This window comes from Eutrigla gurnardus, assembly GCF_963514095.1.
Source record: "Eutrigla gurnardus genome assembly, chromosome: 14".
Classification (NCBI taxonomy): Eukaryota; Metazoa; Chordata; class Actinopteri; order Perciformes; family Triglidae; genus Eutrigla; species Eutrigla gurnardus.
In genome coordinates, this window is record NC_139937.1 from 3426456 (window position 1) to 3447131 (window position 20676).

Sequence of the window (20676 nt, forward strand, 5' to 3'; positions counted from 1 at the left end):
GAGATCGGGGAAGAACAAAAGGGGGAGCCGGGGGAGGAGCTTGGGGAAGAGTTGGTTCGGGGGGGAACGGGGGAGAGAATGGGTGGAGCTCAGGAGGCAAGGGAGCAGGTAGCAGCAGAGGAGCTTGAAGAGGAAGAGGAAGCGGAGAGAAAGAAGAGGGTCGGAGGGAGCAGCAGGACGGTGTGGAGAAAAATGTAAATACATGAGCTAATCACACATGTTTTAAATTACTACACACACATACACACACACACACACAGGCACAGGCAAGAGAGCAGCAAGAGTGGGGGTCAAACAACATACCAAGGATACATTCCTTAGCGGAAGCCGCACAGGGGAGGAGTATGTGATATATGTGCATCTCGACAACATACACACACATACAAAGATGACAGCACCCAGAGGGATGGATCGTATGAGCCAGTGTGGGTGGAGATACCCAGCGCTCCAACCAGGCCGCGGCATGCTAAAATTACGCTCCGCCTGCATCTATTGACTGAGCCAATCAGACTCATGTGGAGTCTCATGAAATAAGCTGCGCATTCTGTTGTAAGCGCCTTTTTGAGTGAATTCAACCCTATATTGAGTTGACTACTAGGTCCGTGCACGTATAACTGCCGGAATATGTTTTCCTGATATTTGTGCTAATAAAGCGCTGTTATTGATATAACCCATAGACTCTCCTCGTATATTCAAGCTTACTGTTTTTTTCACAACAAGTCTGGTAGCAGAGGATGGTTGGGAGAAAAGCTTGAGGAGGAAAGAATTTTAACGACTACCTCCTGTCTTGCAGAAGGAGGGGGGTTTCCTGAAAGAAAGTGGAGGCCAGAAGGATTCATCCATTCTCGGGAAAGTTGGTCACTGAGCGCTCAACCGAAAAGGTAAGCAGAAACCTATTTAATTGAATTCTGTATATTGAAAAATATAAATTAGGTGATCAACAACTACCGAGTGTGAGTATGAATACTTTAGACAAAATTTAACTAAAGGATAAAATGTTAAAAGAACAGAAGGAAAGCATATTCTGCAAAAGTGATAAAAATAAACCTGCCATTGTGTGTACACATGTGTGACTGAACCTAACAGAAAACACGAGATGAAGGACGAATAGAAGGGCTTTTATGTGTACAGTATCGTGAAGTAGCGGACCCACCACACCCCGTGAAGCATGAGAATTCTTGCACATAATTAAGTCACTCTATTAACGAACATAGCGTGTTTTGGGTTAACCAACAGACTGCATAAATAGTACTTTGTAATTTGGAAACCGATACAACTCCTCCGGGACCACGCTGTCGAGCAGAGAAGCGTAGGCAGTGGTTGTAATACAATAGAAATTTATAGTACTTTGTAATTTGGAGATCGATACAATTCCTCCGGGACCGCGCTGTCGAGTAGAGAAGCGTAGGCAGTGGTTGTAATACAATAAAATTTAGACATGGCATGGAGTTTTATGACATAGACATAGAAGAGTTCAGAGAGATAGATAACAAAGAAGAAGAGGAAGCAGCCGACACCCTGTTGCACGCTCTGGGAAGTGACACTCTCCACTCAGCAGCAACAGCAGAGACACCAACGATAACGGTAGTGAGTAGACAGATACTAGAACTAGAAAAACTTATTAAGACGAGTCTGTTAAATAAACCTAGTGGGATTGGGGCTGGTCTGGGTAACGTTAGGAGCGATTCTTTTGATTATATTGAGGGATTGAACGAGGGGGAAATGGAAGACTTCGTAGAGACCTTGAAGGCTAGAGTTATGACTGAGGATAGAAGTAAAAAGGGAGATGGGAAGATAGTTAAATCAGTAGCGAAAAGGTGGGAGATAAAGGGATGGATCACCAAGGACGGGCTGCCATCAAGAGAAGCTATGAATATAATGGTGAATGATGTCAAACAAAGATTAGAGAGAGCTCGACAGAACATGGAGGCTGAAAAGGACAAGCGATCATTTTTCAAACCACTCAAAAAGATGTTTGAAGAACAAGAAGAAGAGACAAGAGTAACAAATCTAATGCTAAAAGACCTGTTTCAGCAGAGAAGAATGGAGAGGGGAGACAAACATGAAGAGACACAGGGAGGGGGAGGGGGCATATATCCAGTCCTGCCAGAGAAGTTAACAACTGGGCCTCCAGAAACGACACCTCCCCCAACAGCCCCACCTCCCTACACCCACCAAAGCTCATTAATGCCTGCACAGACCACAGACACAGCAGTACAAGCACCAGTACTAACATTGGCCGGCGTGGAAGTCCTCGTACAAGACCAAGACAGAGAGGAAATGAAGAGAGAAGTGGAAAGACTGCAACAGCGAATAACGGCACTGGAGCCCCCTGGAAGATCAAGGAGTCAAGGCGGCTCAGAAAAGACCTGGTCAGAAAGTGAACCAGAAGGACCCCTCACAAAAAATCCCTCGAAGCCACCTAGTGGTGGAAACCATATCGACCCAAGGAAGGAGGGGTCAACCAGAGTAAAGCCACCTGCCAGCAGTATTGGCGGCCAGAAAGAGGAAGAGGAACGGGGAGCGGCTGGAGGATACAACCCTAAATCAGCGGCATGTGGATACGATCGGGACTTCATGAGAGATAACGAGGACCACTTTGGCCTCCCCACAGGAGGGGTAGACATATCTCAATTGATCGATCTAAGCAACATGGCCGCTCCAAGTCCAAAAACCCCGCCAAGGAGCCCAAGCCCCACCAGAGGAAGATATGTGGTGCTTCACGGGCCCCCATACCACGGATGTCTCCCTCCCAGAACACATACCACTGCCAAGACAACATGGACTCCCATGTACGGACCACCCAGGAGCCGCAGCGGTTTTGAATGCGGTGAACTCACGATTTTGGACTATAACCCCCCATGACGTAGGAGCCCTGGAAACACAACCAGTAATTGTCACCCTGAAAGACCCAGATGCACCTCCTATTTATCGACGGCAGTATCCTCTAACCCAAGATCAAATGAAGGGAATTGCCCCCACGATACAGGGCCTTCTGGACGTCGGGGTAATATACGAGTGCCACTCCCCATGGAATACTCCCATATTACCGGTACAGAAAGCAGGGGGAAAGGGCTGGAGAATGGTACAAGACTTCCGCCCTATAAATGATGTAACGACTCCAGATGTTCATCCAGTACCAGACCCACACGTAGCACTCACGAGTTTAAGCCCAGCATTTCGATACTTCACTGTCATAGATTTGGCAAACGCTTTCTTCAGTGTTCCACTGGCACAAACATCACAAGCCATGTTTGCTTTCACGTTTGGGGGCAAACAGTACACCTACAATCGGTTGCCACAGGGGTTCAGGGTCTCTTTAATCAGGTACTAAAAGCACACCTACTAGAACTCCAATGGCCACCAGGGGTTGTGCTCATCCAATATGTAGATGATCTTCTCTTGGCAGCAGAAACATCTACCCTCTGCCTGGAGGCCACTGCCCTACTGTTCTCAGTTCTGCACAAAAAGGGCTACAAAGTCAAGAGAGAAAAAGTGCAGCTATGCAGAGAAGAAGTCCTATTCCTAGGCCGACAAATCTCGGCATCAGGATTGGGAGTATCTACGGCCCACAGGGAATCAATCCTACACCATCCAAAGCCCACCACGGTGGCAGACATGCTGTCATTTCTGGGACTAACGGGCTACAGCCGATCCCACATACCTGATTACTCCAATCGGACACAACCTTTGCGGACAATGATCAACGAGGTAGGGGCTCGAAACCTCACAGAACGACTACCCTGGACTTCTGAAGCTGAACAAGCATTCACTGACATGAAACAAGTACTCTCCCAAGCTGCTGCACTCACCTCACCGGACTACACAGAAGTGTTCCATTTGGATGTTTCTGAACAAAATGCATTTTTAAATGCTGTTTTGTATCAGAAAAAAGGGGGAGAGAGGAATGTGTTGATATACTACTCTTCAAAACTTGACGCAGTGGAAACCGGACAGTCAATGTGCGCCAGATATGTTGCAGCAGTAGCAAAAGCTCTCCAAAAAACAGCACATGTAGTGATGTGTCACCCATTACAGGTCCACACTGAACATGGAGTTGCAGCGTTTTTGGCAAGTAAGGAGTTTACTTTCAGCATGGCCAGAAAAACCAAGATTCAAAGAGAATGCACCAGGCCACATATAACCTTTGTCGCAGCCGAAAGGAACATGGCTGGAAACTTTGGGAAAGGAACCCCACATTCATGTGAAGAACTTGCGGTCAAGGAAAGTAAGCTCAGACAAGACCTGAAAAATGACATAGATCCCAAAGCAGAACTCTGGTTCTACACTGACGGATGCTGCTATCGAGGAGAAAACGGACTGAACCAGGCATCATATGCAGTGGTTCAGCAACACCCCAATGGAAGACATGAGACGCTCAAAGCAGAAGTAATACCACAACCCGCTTCAGCGCAAATGGCAGAAGTCAAGGCGCTCACCGAAGCCTTGAAACTGGCCAAAGGAAAGACGGTGAACATCTTTACAGATTCTGCTTACGCACATGGGGCGGCACAAGTAGATGCACCCATGTGGCAACGGAGGGGATTCGTAACATCCAGCAACGCCCCAATCAAACACCAAAGAGAAATACAAGAGCTGGTGGAAGCAATCACCATACCAAGAGGAGTATCCATAATGAAGTGCAAAGGACATGAGAAAACAGGCACCAGGATCAGTCAAGGAAACGAGGCTGCAGATCAGGCGGCCAAAAAGGCAGGAGGATATCAGCCAAAGCAAATGGTACTCAGGCTGACGCCCCCCCAACCTAAACTCACCGAAAAGGACCTAAAAAAGATACAAGAACAAGCAGGCCCGTACGAATGGTCGACATGGACACAAAAGGGGGCCACAAAGAAAGAAGGTCTCTGGAGATCACATGATGGAAGGATAGTGGCACCAGCAAAACTAGTAGCGACCCTACTAAAAGAAGCCCATGGACCAACCCATGAAGGACAAAGACAAACACTGTTGAACATTTCAGCACTCTGGTGGCACCCACACCTAGACAGCATGGCAAAACTATACTGCGAAGAATGCGTCGTCTGTGAAAACCACAACCCAAGAAAACCATTCAAAACGCCCATGGGATCCTACCCCGTACCTCTCGCACCATTCCAAGATATTAGTATAGATTATACAGATATGGGACAGGAGAACGTAGTACAGGGAAAGAGGTACATGTTGGTAATGGTAGACAGATTTTCAAGATGGGTAGAAGCAATCCCCACAAATAGAGAAGACGGGAAGACAGTAATAAAGTGGTTGCAAACAGAGCTAATACCCAGATACGGGGTACCGAAACGTATCAGATCAGACAACGGGACACATTTTAACAATCAGATGCTGAGTGAAGTGGAGGCATTCCTGGGGATTGCACACAGTTTTGGTTCGGTCTACCATCCACAGTCCCAGGGACTGGTGGAACGCGCGAATCAAACGTTGAAGGCTAAAATAGCCAAGGTATGTGCGGGCAGTAAGATGACATGGTTGGAGGCCCTCCCTTTGGCTCTCATGGCCATGAGAACCTCAAAAGGGGGAGGCACGCACCTGTCGCCCCATGAGTTGTTGACGGGAAGGCCAATGCCTTGCCCGCCACGTGATGGAGGACATATACCTCCTTTAGATGTGTGTCAGATAGAGAAATCCGACTACATGAGAGAACTAATATCTCTTGTCTCAGCCCTCTCAATACAGGTGCAGAAGGCACAGGAGAAGGATCCAGAAGAGCAGGGGACGATAGTCAAAGTAGGAGACTGGGTCAGGGTCAAGGTTCACAAAAGAAAGTGGACAGACCCCAGGTGGACTGGTCCGTACGAAGTGAAGGAGGTTACTTCACACTCGGTCCAGGTCAAGGGAAAAGCAGGAGCTCCCTGGCACCACCTGACACATTGTGCCCCAGCATCACCACCTACTCGCTCACTCCAGGAAGTGAGAACAGATTTGGCCCAAAATGACGACTCCGAGGAGTTTTAGGAGACTCTCCGGAGATCCGTCTGTTGCACCGGAGGAAAGACGGAGGTGGAGATATGCAGACTATCTCCCAAGGGGGAAAACGATGTGCACCGTGATCATGGGTGTAACCGGGGTGGCGGTAATACTCCTTCTACTAGGACTCGAACTAATAAACAAAGAGCGAGACAATTCCACCAACATTTACCTAACCCGTCCCAAAAGGGAACAAACGAAAACTTTCCAGATCCCCGAAGTCGCGTGCGGTGCTAAAATAGTTTTAAATTATACTGCTGGGGATACCACAATGTTCACATTCGACCTATGCTCCGTGATAGACTGCGGGGAATCCCAAGCAAGTTGGCGGGGCTACGATGTCTATCTGTGTCATAGTCCACGAATAGTGGAGAGCTGCGAGGCCACTGGGAATGCTTACCAACGTGGGTTTGGGTTCTCGGTGGATTCACAGCCATTTTGTCCCGAGTGGTATCTAGTAACAAAGTTCACTGGGACTTGGTCCGGTTTTACCCGATTCCCACACAGCGAGTTTTGGGACCACATTTCGTTCCAAAGAGATTTCAGTCCAACCGGCAATCCGCTCACCCTCTCTATCAATAACATTAAGGCAAGCTCCACGGGAAAAAATCGCATATGGATCGCATTAGGAGTAGACGTCACCGGAAAAGACCAGACACGAGGAATACAAGTAAACATATACCCGCCCAAATACGCCCCCACTAGTAAAGGTAGTGCAACGAATACGACCACAGCTAATTCCACTGCCCTAAGCCACCCACTACCAGTCCGATAGTGATGACCCAGGATTACACAGAATTAACTCCTTTAGACGTCGTAAAAATGGCTACAGGCTTCGGAGAAAGTAACATTTGGTTGAGGTGGATTACGGATAATGCTAAGCGCCAGAACATGACGGGATGTGTAGCATGCGCGGCTGCGCGTCCTGCCATGTTCGTCGAACCTGCCCCCTTATATCCAGACAAAGACAAAGTAGGTTATGAATGTATGATGAACTTAACCAGAAAAGCCACACCCTCAGGATGCCAATCCCTGGCATCAGTCTTCCCACCCATTGATAATAAAACTAGGGCCGGCTATTTTACTGCCATAAAAGGAAAAGATCCCAGGTATCAGTGTTTCAACTTCACCAGCAGCAAACCAAAAGTTAATGTGGGAAACATACCCTCAGATTGGTGTAATAGGACAACATCTGGGGATGTGATAGGACCATGGGCCCGAGCGGGACTGTTTTACTATTGTGGAGGGTTGCGTCTCTATTCTCGAGTAGAGGCCGACACCACCATAGTCACCTGCGCCATGGTCAGACTAGGGATGCCCCTTACGTTAATAGGCAGTCGAGTGATAAAAAAACCCTCAGGACCTAACGCCCTCGTCCGGCGAAGAAGAAGACATATACTTGCTAAAAGGGACACAAGCTTGCAAGACCCATTTGGAGGGACCACATACGTGGACGCTATAGGTATCCCTCGAGGCGTGCCAGACGAGTATAAATTGGCCAATCAAGTAGGGGCAGGGTTCGAATCGATCTTTCTCTGGATACTCCCCAATAAAAACGTAGACCGCATTAACTATATCCACTATAATCTTTTGCGCCTCGCTAATGCCACTAGGGATGCAGTAGAAGGGCTGGCGGAGCAGCTCGCACCCACATCGATCATCACTATGCAAAATAGAATGGCGCTAGACATGCTCCTAGCTGAAAAAGGGGGTGTCTGTGCCATGTTCGGAAAACTTTGCTGTACCATAATCCCCAATAACACGGCCCCAGATGGCTCAGTCACTCGAGCATTAGAAAACCTAAGAGCACTCTCCAAAGAAATGCACGAAGCATCAGGGGTCGATGACCCGTTCACCAAATGGATGGAAGTAGTGTTTGGAAAATGGAAAGCGGTAATAATATCTTTAGCAGCCTCAATAGCCATCTTCCTGGCCATACTAGTCACCTGTGGGTGCTGCTGCATTCCATGTCTGAGAACCATGGTTTCCAGGTTAGTGCAAACTGCACTGACTAAAGAAAAAGACCCACCAAAATATATGATGCCCCTACTAGCTAATGAGGAACTTGAGGATGGGAGCCTGGACATGGAAGACGAGGAAGGAAAAGAGTACCTTTAAACAAAATGTTCACACCTAGTTGGTGTGAAAAGGGGGATTTGTGGAGAAAAATGTAAATACATGAGCTAATCACACATGTTTTAAATTACTACACACACATACACACACACAGGCACAGGCAAGAGAGCAGCAAGAGTGGGGGTCAAACAACATACCAAGGATACATTCCTTAGCGGAAGCCGCACAGGGGAGGAGTATATGATATATGTGCATCTCGACAACATACACACACATACATAGATGACAGCACCCAGAGGGATGGATCGTATGAGCCAGTGTGGGTGGAGATACCCAGCGCTCCAACCAGGCCGCGGCATGCTAAAATTACGCTCCGCCTGCATCTATTGACTGAGCCAATCAGACTCATGTGGAGTCTCATGAAATAAGCTGCCCATTCTGTTGTAAGCGCCTTTTTGAGTGAATTCAACCCTATATTGAGTTGACTACTAGGTCCGTGCACGTATAACTGCCGGAATATGTTTTCCTGATATTTGTGCTAATAAAGCGCTGTTATTGATATAACCCATAGACTCTCCTCGTATATTCAAGCTTACTGTTTTTTTCACAACAACGGAAGTCCAGGTGACGCGCCCAACAGTCTAAGGACAGTAACAAACACAACCTTTAAGCTTTTGTTGCATTTAAAAATGAAAATACCATCAACATTTTCATCATAAAAGGACTTTCTGGAAGAAAATACATCCTGAAATATAAATTGTCACCACCAACTCTTAAAAGTCACAGTCAAAAGCAGCCGAAAACACATTTCTAGAAATAGTTCATTCAAATCAATGAAAAACCATGAATCTGATGGATGAGCTGATTCCACCGACACTTACTTCAAGCACCGACGCACAACTCGGTGGACATCATCCAGCCACTTCGGTAAAGTTGGAAATATATTCACAGATTCAAACTTCCGGGATCAATAAATCTGAAGTGAGACGTTTTTCAAACACAAATGATGCCTCTGTCCCACATTAATATCATAGACTATGAGCTACATGGACCAAAACCCCCGTTTCTTGGCGGGAGAACCGTGGCGTGTCTTACGAGGAAGTGTGGTGGAAACACCTTGGTTTGAGGGCGTCAAAACGTCCACATCTTAGGCTACATAGAGATTTGTCAAAAAACATTGTGCCGACGCCATATTTCAGAAAATGCCCAAAGAGTGTTTTAGGTCTGCACCATGGAAACGATATGAATGTTCGGCCGAACGTCACTGCGTGAGACTGCGTGTGTGCGTGCCGCCTCCACGATGACACCGTATCCTGCACGCGCTGCGACCTGCAAATGATAGACGGGGTGATGATGATGAGTTCTCGGGTAAAGAGGTCGCTGTGGTCATTTTGGATGAAAAAAGCTACGCTTCACTGCGCGTAATGACGTACAGGCGACATCTAATCCATCCACTAATACATTGATCAGAAACCACTGATCGTTTCACAAACTGAAGTCCTCACTATTCTTTGGTACAGAATACATGTCTTTGCACAAAGTAATCACTATTGATGATTATAATAATATTTATAGTATTATTGAGGCTATTTACATTGCTATATAACAACAACATTAATATTTACACTTTTGTTTTAATTATTATTATTATTATAAAAGCCCCGTGTGTTTGTGACAGACGTAGAGCAGCGATAGTTGGGATATAGATATGCTGTCTTCTTGCCTAATTTAAACAGGATTATTGCTTTGTTTAAATCAATGAGAAATCCTCATACTTTGAATTTTCTTCCCCCTCAGTTGGTGCCAACGAAGTCATCGGCCGTCCTGCACGAGGTGGAGGTGAAGGTGGTGGTGAGTATGGACTTGTGGATGAGGTAGGTCAGGGCGGGGTTGTTTTTGGAGACTTCTCCGAAGACGAGGACAGCGAGCAGGAGGACGTTCAGGATGAAGGATGGACGAGCGAAGATTCTGGCTCCAGCTTCATGTCTGAGGATTCTTATGAAGAGGACGATGATGACTTTAGAGCTCAGCAGTTCCCTCCTCCCAGCTTCTGGGATGGATTTCGTGAATTGATGTCCCAACCTTTTGGTATGATCCGTCCTAGAGAAGATCCATCCTTGGTTCCTCAGACACCAGAAGATTCCGCTCCGTCAACCTCAGGCTGCAGCTCGTCCACAAAGAGAAGCAGAGAAGATGACGGGGAGGTAAGTATGAAGAGGCAGAGGATCTCCGAGGACAGCGATGAAGAGATACTTGCGACTTCAGACTCCCACTCCTCGACATTCAGAAGATACCTTTCTTGGCCAGATGATGACTTCAGACCTCAGCAGGACCTTCCTGTCAGCCTCGTGCAGGACATCGGCCGTCCTGCACGAGGTGGTGGTGAGTATGAACTTGTGGATGAGGTAGGTCAGGGTGGGGCTGTTTTTGGAGACTTCTCTGAAGATGAGGACAGCGACCAGGAGGACGTTCAGGATGAAGGCTTCAACTTCATGTTTCTTTATTCTGATGAAGAGGAGGACGTTCTGATACCTCCAGCAGCGTGATTGGCGTCTCTGTCTTTTTCTTTTTTTAAGTTAGGTGTTGGTGGCTGTTCCTGACAGAGGTACGGTCATAATTACTAACCTGAAGACAAGTCTCCAAGTCTCTTTTACTTAGATGGCAGCAGCAGACCTTCAGGATCTCTCTCTCACACACACACACACACACACACACACACACACACACACACACACACACACACACACACACACACACACAGGAAGCTATTCATGATTTATAGTTTATATAATATTAATATAAATCTTTTTATTGGATTTTTTGTTCATGTACAACAATTTTTCACACATACAATGTTATAAAAAAAAGGAGTAGAGGTTAACAATTAGTTGTACTGTACAGTGTATGTTGAAATCAACGATTTAAAGTCTAGTCACTCTCTGGGTGGATTGTGGTTTTGTCCAAATACTCTAGAAAGGGCTGGCCGGTTTTGTTAAAAGTGTTGTCAGAGCCCGCCAGAGAAAATCTAACCTTCTCAAGTTTGATATGAGTCAGGACCTCTCTGAGCCAGCTAAAGGTGGAAGAACATGTTTCCATTGAAATAAAATGTTTATATAATTATTATTTATTTTGTAGTAGATATCTGTCTGTGTAAATCTATATTTTTCATCTCAATCTGTACAGTATTGCTTTGTTTTGTGTCAACATTTATTATTGTACAGCTACTCTGTGTGCCTGTTATTGCCCTCGGGGACAAATAAAGTTTTTTGAATTTAATTGAACAAACTCTTTGCACCTGTGTTCAGAAATTAAGGAGAACATTTGTATGCATTATTGAAAAATCTAGAACAAATGCATGCATATTCATATTCATAGTATGTCAAAACAAGTTGTAGTATGTCAAATATGCATGAAATAGACATTGTATAGTATGTGGGGAAAACAAATCACAGAATAGTACATCTCAAAAAGACATAGTGTAACATATTGAAAAAAAGTGGTTGTATAGTATGATGATAAAAGTAATAAAAAAATATTAATAGAAGAGTCAAAGTATAATATGGCTTTAAAAAATGAATGGTGTAAAATGTGAAAAAATAATTATATTGCAGGACAACAAAGTTGTGATATAGTATGTTGAAACAAGTCTTATAAGAGTCATGACATTGTGTTCCATTAAAAAGTGATATTAAAGTATTTCAAATAAATTCATAAAGTCATTGTATTGTGTCTAAAAAAAGTTAAAGTATAGAATTTTGAAATAATTCATAAAGAATATTGTATTCACATTATAATATATCAAAAAAGGGTCATACACGTTCTCTGTCAAATAATTCGTAGTAAAGTAGGTTAAAAAGTCAGAGTAGAGTTGGTAAAAAAAAATATAGTCAAATAAAAATGGAAGAGTTGGTATAAAAACACTCCAAAGAAGCCACAGTGTTGTTTATACAAAACATTTAAAAAGTGATGGTGTAGTCTGTCAAAAGAGTGATAGTATATAAACTAGAACCAGGCAAGCCTAGTAAAGCCAGACCAGCACACATACCAGTGGAGATATGTGTGGATGAATTAGGATTAATGTACACAACTATGTGTGTAACGTGTGTCTAACACAGCAGCCGGAGTCAGTTTTTGAATATGCAAGGTCTTTCAAAGCCTAAGTTGGCGATAAAATGTAATGTGGTTTGTTTGCCGAATAGCCCACTAGATGGCGGTATTGGTGCTCATGGCCTGTTGAAGTTGAAATCAGTAGCCGTTTAATTTGATGTGATATGTTCGCCATATAGCCCACTAGATGGCAGTAGTAGTGCACAGAGGGCAACCTGTTGCATTTGAAGCTTTGATGTAAACTGTTAACATCAGTAAATGGCAACACTTTAGTGCGACCAATGGCTTCTTTAATGTATACATTTGTTGTTTAAATGTGCTTTATAAATAATTGTCTTCAATACAGCATGATGTTCATTTGGTAAATGAAGGTTCCATTTAGAGTCAATAGACAACAGGGTATGCTTTAGTGCGAGGCTGCTGTCTGATCTCTGAACACATTCCAATACCAGGCTTTATAATCTTGACTCATTTGGACATAAACTTATTCTGGCTTTCAGGTGTGGCTGCCCTGAGCATACAGCATGCACACATGGGGACACTATTTCTGGGCAAAGCAGCAAGTACAAGCACTATCATTAGTGGTTCATGGGATCAATCACCATTGTTGGTGTTGTTTGTAACTTAAAAGACCATTAAATAGATGAAAATGTTACGGCTGCCACTTGGTGGATGGTACTCTGTTTTTAATGTGGAAAAGGAACAGTGAACAGTGTGAAAACTGTGGGGTTAAAGAAAATGCTGAACATGTCATATTGCACTGCATGTATGAGGTGGAAAGACGGCTATTCCCAGAGAAGGTAGTGTGGGAGTGGAATCTGATGGGGACACTGGGAACAGAAGGAGAAGGAGGGGAGATCAGAATCACCAGAAAGGCACTATTACAATTTTAAAAATAGAATATAAGAACACTGTAAAATGAAGTGATGTTACACACAGGATTTCCAGGAAATGAAAAAGTGGATAAGCTAGCAAAGGAGGCTATCAGGAAAGAATATGTAGAAATGAATATTAAACTGTCAGTGGCAACAATACTAGGACCAAACAGACTCACTTGTAGTTAATTCAGTATTTAGACTTGTGTAGACATTTGATAGGTTCTGCTTTATGTTTGTGTGTTATGTCCAACTTTAAGTCCCTGTCCGTGCAGCTTTGTGACCGTCACCGTGGTGATGTGGTAGGTCAACGTCACTTGACTGACAGATGGTGCAACTTGATCACTCAGTTACTTACTTACTCAGCCACAGAGCCACTTATTGGACTGGCCGTCTACGGTCCAGACAAAAAAGGTCACGGCATTGTATATTGAAGAAGTAATAAAAACTCAGTATATGATGTCAAATAAAGTCATGAAAAAGTCTTGGTTGAACACTTAAGTATGTTGAAGGTCTAATATCATATGTCAAAAAAGTAATTTAGAAGCAATATTGCAGTGTGTTATTAAATTCATAGTATAGTCAAAAAGGTGAAAGTATAACTTCTTGGGGGGAAAAGCCTTAAAAATGTTCAAACGCTTGAATTGTCCAGCAGTATTCATCATTCAAACCACTAATAATGTATTGAGCATGAAGAAAACAAAACTCTTCTTATGGTGTTTTCTCGGACACCCAGAAGTTTCTGGGGTTAACAGGGGAGTCGAGAAGCCTGAGCTGGTTCTGGTTTCTGTGGACCGACTCCGTGGAGTTTATGGTTGTTATGGAGGACAGGAAGTAGAAACCTTATTTCATGACGAGGAAGAAGATGCTTGATGTCCTGCACTGAAAAAAGAAAATAGTTGAACCAACTTAATTGAATTGTTTCATTTGGTAACACCTAAATGAATTAAGTTCTTTGAAATTAAGTTAATAAGTTAGTTTAACACAATTGATTTAGTCACATGTACTTAATAAATTAATTGTACTCAAATCAACATTTTTGCATTAATCTAACTTAAAATTAAGGCAGGTCAACTTAAAGTTTTACCAGCATAACCCAGAAGTAAAATATTGCTCTTTTCTAACCTAATAATATGGTTTAGTGTAAATTACTTTTTGGAGTAACCCTAAAATAAAATTTTGTTTAATAAAACTAAAATTACAATTTTAAGTTGGCTGAAACTATATATATATATATATATATATATATATATAGTTTCAGCTATATATATATATATAAAAACGAAATCAAAATCCAATGTTTCTTTTAAATAGTTTATTGTATAAATGTAACAAACCATTAACTTTATGGCCACCAACACAGCTTTTGGGCCACCACATAACACATTTGTCCTTTTTAAAAACACATATGCACAAAATGCACAAGTAACTGTTAAGGCGAGTCCACACCGGAAGAACTGCCCGACTCGCGTCGGTAAATGAAGTCGGCTACTTAATTTGGCCGACTCGAACAACGACATGGGCGGTTCACACCTACGGAATTACAGCCGACGCCATACGTTCCGCGCTTGCGCGAGATGTAATGTCTCCAAAACAACAGGCGGCGCTAATCTGTATTGTGGGCCAAAAAACATGAAAACCGGAAGTAGCCGGTCCTCTCTAGACCATAAACACAGAGCACGCTGTCCTCACCAGTCACTGTTGTCAGCAGAGTGAGGTTGTAGACTGTAGTTGTGATTACTCTCTGAACGGAAAAATCTAAAATGTAAAATGTAACCCGATTCCACTGTTTATCTGGTATGTTTACCATCGTCACTTCCGGGCTTCACTGATTCGCTAGTCAAGCTGCTAGCTTCCACCAATCAGAATGGTAAAAGAATGACCGACTCGAATGGCGGATTATACATTTGAATCGGCTGAAATGAACGCCGACGTGGGCCGATTCAAGCGACCACACCAAGTAGACTCATGTCACGGACGCCGACTCTCTCAAAGACGACGATTTTCGGTCCGGTGTGGACTCGCCTTTAGTAGGACCAAAAAGTTGTCAGCAAAGTGTGAAATACTGCAACAAAGTATTATACAAATATGCCTAACAATCTCAACACATACAGTGTTATCACAACTATGAAAAAGTGCCCCAAGAGTATACAGAAACTTCTCTTTAGCTATAGCCAATGAATATTATGAATCTGAACAGTTTAGCTGACCAATGGGGATGAAAAAATATGAACACTTCTTTTAGAGTTTTGTTTGTAATTTTGTAGAGTTACACACTGTCACAAGAGTTTGTTGTATAACTGAACACATCAAAACTGAAATGCAACCTTTCCCTACAAACGGAGGGAAATTCCCCCTCCTTCCGAATCACAAACACTGCCATGGTGAGCTTCTCCAGGTCCCTCTGAACATCGTCTGCTCCACAGTCCTACAGAAAGGTACAGGACACAAACACAAATCGTCATTAGCCTCACTTCTTACTGTGATGAAGTGTTTGGGTGATGTACCAATATGTGTTATGTGCTAGACTATTTCTTGGCTGGGTGTCATCACACACCAGAAACAGCAGAGAGAGGTGTATCAATCTGACAATCTAATTGTAAGCAAGAAAGATAAGATTTACCCCCCCCCCCCCCCCCCCCCCCCGCTCTGTTTTCAAAAATAACATTGTGCACACAACATCGTTCAACCCGCATAAATCTGCCGTCGAGCGCCAATATAGCCATGCCAAACCTATGTGAGGCAGTGAAGAGAGAAGGATAAAGTGTGGTGTGTATTGTTGCTGGGAATTACATAATGTCCAATATGGTCATGATAATAAATACAGGTCAGCAATCCAACCATGGTTCAGGTGTTATGGTTGTTCTACCAACAAACAACTAACAAAAATCTCTCTTTTTTTTAGTCTAGGAGATGGCAAAGAGAGATGGAGGAGGAGAAGAGGAGACAAGGAGGTGAAGAGAGAAGGAAAAGAGAGGAGAAGGAGAGGGGAGGAGAAGAGAGAGAGGGCTAAGAGAGGAGAAAGGGGGTTGGAGAAGAAGAGATGAGGTGAAGAGGAGATGGGAGACAACGAGAGGAGAGAAAGCAAAGAGAGGAGAGGGGAGGAAAAGAAGAGGAGACGAGGAGGAGAAGATGGAAGGAGGAGGAGGAGAGGGGAGAAGTAGAGGAAATGAGCAGAAGAGGGAAGGAGAAGTGGAGGAGGAGAAGAAGAAGAGGAGACAAGGAGAGGAGAGAAGGAAAAGAGAGGAGATGGGGAGGAGAAATATGGCCATGATAATAAATACAACATGTCTCCAACTATGGTTCAGGTGTTATGTTTGTTCCAACAGTTTTTTTGTGTCCCTTTGACAAGATGTACTGACATATAAACTGTTGAAACTTACAAGATATTCCTTGATCAGGTCATCTGCATCTTCTCCCAGGAAGATGGTGAGGGCTTTCAGCACACATTCCCTCTGAAGATTAATGTCCACAGTCTAGAACAACAAATGTTGATTCATTTTAAGTTTGAAATTTCATAAGACAGACATCCTTACTCTTATTGCTTAACTCTTACATGTACTTTACTTAAAAACAGTAATTCGCAAGCCCAGAGATTAATTATAGAAAGCAAAGGGGATGAGTTCAGTGGTGTAGTTTTTGAGTCATTAAAAACATTCATGCATATGAAAGCAATGATTAGCATTGGCCTGCCCATATTAATGTATAAGGATTCAGATATATTTTGACAGCCCTCTTAGTTACGAAGTGTCTCGTTTGATGGTACAGATTAGGGATGCAAAAACTCACTGCCGCCGACGGCGAGTTTCAAGCGGCAACTCTCTGTTGACGTCAACTGTCAATCATCTCTATTCTACATCCCGATTGGTACTCGCTTCACTCGCATCGCAGAAAGTTAAAGTTATATGATCTCCGTCCCGCCCACATCGCATCGCCTGTCCTGGCCACAGTCCGCTAGAACACGTTCACATTCATTGACAGTTGTCGCTCAGAGATGGGCGAGTGGCGACGTATGTGAACGAGGCTTCAGTCAAACCCAAAACACCAAGGAAGGCTGAGGAATAGTCACCCACTTAAATTAATAATAATAATAATAATAATAATAATATTAATAATAATAATAACTAGAAAATTCCCCCGCCGGGAAATTTTGAAAGGGCCACGGGGGCTACTGCCGGAGTGTATATACATTACGCTGAGATTCTTCGAGATTTCAAACGAGACGGAGTTGTTTTAGAGGCAAATACAGAGACTGCTTGCTGACTGAGCTGTCAGAGTAGTCCGTTTTGAGTATTGTGATGTACTTCAAAACCTGTCCACCAATCAGAGCCCACCACTCGTGTCTCCATTTTAAAGTTTAAATGGGGTTTCTAGGTGAAAGTATGACTGAGCAGAAGACGTTTGACTAAAAAAACTACATTTCCCATTACTAAATGTAGTTTTTAGTACATTCCTGTCCACCAATCAAAGCACTCAGCTTGTGTCTCCATTTTAAAGTTTAAATGGAGTTTCTAGGTGAAAGTATGCCCGAGCAGAAGAAGTTTGACTGTAAAAACTACATTTCCCATTACTAAATGTAGTTTTTAGTACATTACTGTCCACCAATCAGAGCACACCACTCGTGTCTTCATTTTAAAGTTTAAACGGAGTTTCTAGGTGAAAGTATGGACGAGCAGAAGACGTTTGACTAAAAAAACTACATTTCCCATTACTAAATGTAGTTTTTAGTACATTCCTGTCCACCAATCAGAGCACACCACTCGTGTCTCCATTTTAAAGTTTAAATGGAGTTTCTAGGTGAAAATATGCCCTGAACTCAGCTGTCACTCAAGTACTACCGAGTACTAGCGAGTACTACCGAGTACTACCAAGTACTACCGAGTACTACTGAGTCTCAAGTACTGAGAACTACTAGGTACAATGAGTTGTCAAACAGTTGAGTGCTTCGCACTCAACTGTTTCCCAGTATGTCACTGAACTCAGCTGTCACTCAAGTACTACCGAGTACTACCAAGTACTACCGAGTACTACTGAGTCTCAAGTACTGAGAACTACTAGGTACAATGTATTGTCAAACAGTTGAGTGCTTCGCACTCAACTGTTTCCCAGTACATGTCACTGAACTCAGCTGTCACTCAAGTACTACCGAGTACTACCAAGTACCACCGAGTACTACTGAGACTCAATTACTGAGAACTAGTAGGTACTATGTACTTGCAAACAGTTGAGTGCTTCGCACTCAACTTTTTCCCAGTACATGTCACTGAACTCAGCTGCCACTCAAGTACTACAGAGTACTACCGAGTACTAGCGAGTACTAGCGAGTAGTACTGAGACTCAAGTACTGAGAACTACTAGGTACAGGTCACTGAACTCAGCTGTCACTCAAGTACTACCGAGTACTCCATTTTAAAGTTTAAATGGAGTTTCTAGGTGAAAGTATGGCTGAGCTGAAGAGGTTTGACTAAAAAAACTACATATCCCACTACTAATGTAGTTTTAGTACATTCCTGTCCTCCAATCAGAGCACACCTGCTGTCAGTTATGAAGATCAGTGCCACACAGTGCTGTCACCATGGCAACGGCCCTTGCTGCGTGTGTATGACTGCTTTGGAGCGTCTCTCCGCTTCTCTCTATCGCTCAATTCCCCCTCTGCGCATGGGTCCGAACAAAAGCATGCCACGCTCACACCGAAACTCCTATCGCCAAAATTTTCGCACCGTTAGCGCCACAAGACTCGGCTGAAGACACTGATGACTTTTATTTTTTCCTAGTGTCAGAAATGTGGACGCTAGGGCGAGTTAGAAATGCTGTTCAGATCAGGTTTCTTTGAAAATCTGCTTCTAAATTAACATTGGAGCGGATGACGAGAAAACCTGACTTGGCCGCGCTTAGAGGTTGCTAGTTCAAATTGTGTAAATCTCACAGAGATTTTGAGCACATTGTGAGAGACAGGACAAGTTTCTCTACAAAATTGGAAAATATCACGTCTGTAGAGTGAAGATTGTGGCCGGGAGGAGTTTGGAAAGGAAAAAAGTCTGAGAAGCCCTCACACTCTAAGCGATGATGTCATCCACTCTAGCCCAGAAGGTTCCGCGCAATACACACCCATTATAAACTCATGATTTCTCCCAAAACGTTCATGGTCATTGAACAGTGATTGGTCAAAAACTATATGACCTATTGAAACTATATGATACTGAAAGTATGCCTGAGTAGCAGGCGTTTGAAAAGCTACAATTTCTGCTTTTTTTTTTTCGCTCGTCCCATTCATTTCAATGGGAAAATTTCGTTGGTTTTTCGCGACTTACGTCGCGAAAAACTCGTGTTCGGCTAAGAAAAGCAATAGCACGCCGATCCCGATCGAACCGCACGTTTTGATATATCATTTGTCCTACAATTTTTAAAGCTGTAGGATTTTTAGCCACTCGAAATTTGGCAAAATAATAATAATAAAAACTAGGAAAAAATCCTATGAATAGCAGTAGTGCTCGGGGCGGTTCCTTCAGCTTATAGCTGTAGGGACCAGTGCTCGGTGCGATTGCCCCGTGGCCCTAATAATAGTCAGAATAAACTAATAGTATAAAGGCTCAGCACTGTGTTTTAGTCATTTTTGTTTTCATCTTTTCTTGAATGCTTAAACTCCTCAACCCCATTTAGTATGTCAACATTTGGATCAGTACCAGCAGTTTGTAAGAAATTGGTCAGGAAACGATACGTCATATTTTTGTTCTCAAAAATTCCCCAAATTGATGCATTAAAATGAAATTATTCAAAACATGATTTGCATTTTTTTTTATATCATAAGGAAAATAGCATTTTATGTTACGTATACAGTAGATGGAACCTATTCAGAGGGAAATTCAGCTTCTCAGAAGAATTGCCGCTTATCAATTAATGGATCGATAAGATGAAACAACTATCGATTAATGAATTACTCGATAATTTGCATCCCTAGTACAGATTTACCTGGTCCAATGTGTCCATGATGTTTGCAGTCTTTCGGCGTGTTGCTCCTCCTTTGGCACGGATGACTTTGAAAAGCCACGAGCCTCTGGAACTCTGTATTTATCTAAAAACAAAACACAAATGACGGTAGATATTGTATTATGGAACAAAATGCAACCGATCTCATCCTGTATGCCAAAATGTCTACGTGGAAATTCAAAATGTAAATTCTGTCATTAAGTTCAGTGTTATACAATCTCAACCAGATCAAGTTATGACCAATTCATGAAAGTTAACTGCAATAAATCCTGAAGCATACAGACTTTGATCACTTCAGTTCCATTCTTACCTCTTTCTGTGTGAAGAGTGCAGGCCATCTGTCCCTGCATTCTTGGTTAAACAAGTGCATGGATATGAGTGGCCTCTTCCGTAATGCCTTTGAATCAGTTTTTAGTGCTTGAGCAGTTCAGATCTTTTTGTTAATGTCGTCCCACAGTCCTTACATCTCCACGTGAAGCGTAACACTGGAGAAACAAAGAGATGCGCTTTACTGGGTGTGTAGAAATAATTTGAAAAAAACACAGATGTAGGGTTGGGCAATATTACAATATATCAATATGGTGATATGAGACTAGATCTCATCTCAGCTTTTGGATATCATGAATACGATTGTGATGTGATTTTT

At 43.2% G+C, this 20676-nt stretch overlaps 1 long non-coding RNA gene across 1 annotated transcript; it reads right to left on the reverse strand.

Annotated features, from left to right (window-relative positions):
* Nucleotides 1-15368: 15368 nt before the first annotated feature.
* Nucleotides 15369-20082, reverse strand: LOC311024238. The gene is made up of 3 exons (XR_014598286.1): nucleotides 20013-20082; nucleotides 16427-16519; nucleotides 15369-15471 (listed from the first exon to the last, which is right to left on the reverse strand). It is a non-coding gene; the product is annotated as an uncharacterized lncRNA (long non-coding RNA).
* Nucleotides 20083-20676: the final 594 nt, after the last annotated feature.